The 2,551-nt window shown below is 48.3% G+C and overlaps 1 protein-coding gene across 2 annotated transcripts in view; it reads right to left on the reverse strand.

Annotated features, from left to right (window-relative positions):
• The window catches only part of homer2 (homer scaffold protein 2), a 59,440-nt gene that overhangs the window by 43,231 nt on the left and 13,658 nt on the right, over window positions 1–2,551 (reverse strand). The window lies entirely within an intron of this gene.

The following is a 2,551-nucleotide window of genomic DNA, read 5'->3' on the forward strand; positions in this document are numbered from 1 at the left end:
GTACAACCCGATTAACCACTGCTACATCACTGACAAGGTACAACCCGATTAACCAATGCTACACCTCACTAATCACTACAAACAAATTAACCACTACTACATCATTAATCACTACAACCTAATTACCAACTGCTGCATCACTAACTAGTGCGACCCAACTAACTGAAACTGCACACAATAAAAGCAAAGACCTGCAAACACTGTAATTCAGAAACAAAAACATAAATTGCTGGAAAAAGTCAACAGGTCTGGCAGCATCTGTGGAAAGAGACAGAGTTAACATTTCAGGTCCAGTAACCCTTCCTTAGAACAGATGGTAACTAGGAAAAGGATGGCATTTTTGCAAAAAATAAAGTCGGGGGGGGATGGCGGGCAGGGGGAAGGGGCAGGAGAAAACAACAGGAGGAGATGGAGCCCAGAGAGAGAGAGAAACACTTGGACAGACAAAGGAGTTGATAAAGGACAGTCTGAGAGAATGAATAGCTGCTAATGGGGATCATGAGTGGCTGGCAAAGGGTTGTGTGTGGTAGCAGCCCACATGGTGACAAGGCCTGGTATGCAGGGGTTGGAGTAAGGACATGGGAGATGGTACTCAGGCCCTAAAATATTGAACTCAATATCGAGTCCAGAGGGCTGCAGGGTCCCCAAGCGGAAAATGAGGTGCTGTTCTTCCAGCTCGTGCTGAGCTTCGCTGCAGCACCGCAGCAAGCCCGAGACAGAGATGTTGACCAGGGAACATGGTGGTGTGTTGAAGTGACAGGCAACTGGAAGCTGAGTGTCTTTTTTGTGGACAGAATGTAGGTGTTCTGTGAAGCAGTCACCAGTCTACGTTTCGTCTCCCCATTGTGAAGGAGACTACATTGTAAGCAGTGAATGCAGTAGACTAGAGTGAGTGAAGTGCAGGTAAATTGCTGCTTCACCTACAAGATGTGTCTGGGATCTTGGACAGTGAGAAGGGAGGAAGTAAACGGAAGTAAACATTACACCTTCTGCGACTGCATGGGAATGTGCGCTGGGGGTGTAGGAAGGTGTTGGGTGTGGATGACGAAGGTGTCCTAGAGGGAATGGTCCCTGCAGAAGGCTGATAAGAGAGTGGAAGGGAATCTGTGTCTGGTGATGACATCACCCTGGAGGTGGCAGAAATGGTGGTTAATGATCCTTTGGATGTGAATGCTAGTAGAGCGATAGAGTCGACAATGATCACTCATCTAATATCATCTGATCTCCCCCCAGTGCCTACAAGCTTATAGACCCCAAACCCTCACAGCCTGCTCCTACCTCTTTCCCAAAATCCACAAATCAGACTGCCTGGGCAAATCCAATGGTTCTGCCTGCTCCTGGCTTACAGAACTCATCTCTTCCTACCTTGATTCAATTTTTTTCTCCCCTTGTCCAGTCCCTTCCCACTTGCATCCAAGTGCTTTACATCAGTTTCAGAATTTCCAGTGTGTGGGCTCCAGCTGACTCCCTTTTACCATGGACATGCAACCAACTTACATATCCATCCCCCATCAGAACGGTCTCAGCACTCTCCACTCTTTCCTGGAAGAAAGCTCTGAACTAACACCATCCACCACCACCCTCCTACACCTGGGTGAGCTCATCCTCTCTTTGAACAACTTCTCTTTTAACTCCTCTCGTTTTCTTCAGGTCTGGGTGGTAGGCATGGGATGAGCCCCAGTTATGCCTGTCTCTTTGTGGGGTATGTGGAACATTGCTTGTTGCAGTCCTACTTGGGATCCCACCCTCAACTCTTTGTCCAGTACATCGATGACATCATCGGTGCTGCTTCCACCTCTCATCCGGAATTGGAAAAATTTATCAATTTCACTTCCAATTTCTGTCCCGCTCCCACTCTTACCTGGTCCTTCTCTTACTCCTCCCATCCCTTCCTTGGCATCTCTTGTTTCCACTTCTGGGCATAGACTGTCCATCAATATCCATTCCAAATCCATCAACTCCCATAGTTACCTCGACTATACATCCTCACACCCTGCTTCCTATAAAGATGCCATTTCATTTTCCCCGTTCCTCCACCTCCTTTGCATTTGTTCTGTCAATGTCAGCTTCTATCGGGGTCCTTCGAAATATCCAACTTCTTCTTCAACCGAGGATTCCCCAGCACCATAATTGACAGTTCACTCAGTTGGGTCTGCCCCATCTTCCACACTTCCGCCCTCACCCCCTCCCTTCTCTTCTTGTCTTCACCTACCATCCCATCAGCATCCACATCCAAAGGATCACTAGCCACCATTCCACCACCTCCAGCAGGATGCCACAACCAGACACGTATTCCCTTCCCCTCCCTCGTTAGCCTTCCACAGGGACTGTTTCCTCCGGAACACTCTGATTCACCCCTCTTTCACTCCCAACACCCCCTCCACAGTCAGCCCTAGGGCATCTTTCCATGCAATCGCAGAAAGTGTAATGCTTACTTCTGTTCAAAAACAAAGTTGCTGGAAAAGCTCAGCAGGTCTGGCAGCATCTGTGAAGGAGAAAACAGAGTTAACGTTTCGGGTCCAGTGACCCTTGCTCAGAACTGAGGAAGGGT

This window comes from Rhincodon typus, chromosome 33 (genome assembly GCF_021869965.1).
Source record: "Rhincodon typus isolate 14 chromosome 33, sRhiTyp1.1, whole genome shotgun sequence".
NCBI classification, from domain to species: Eukaryota; Metazoa; Chordata; class Chondrichthyes; order Orectolobiformes; family Rhincodontidae; genus Rhincodon; species Rhincodon typus.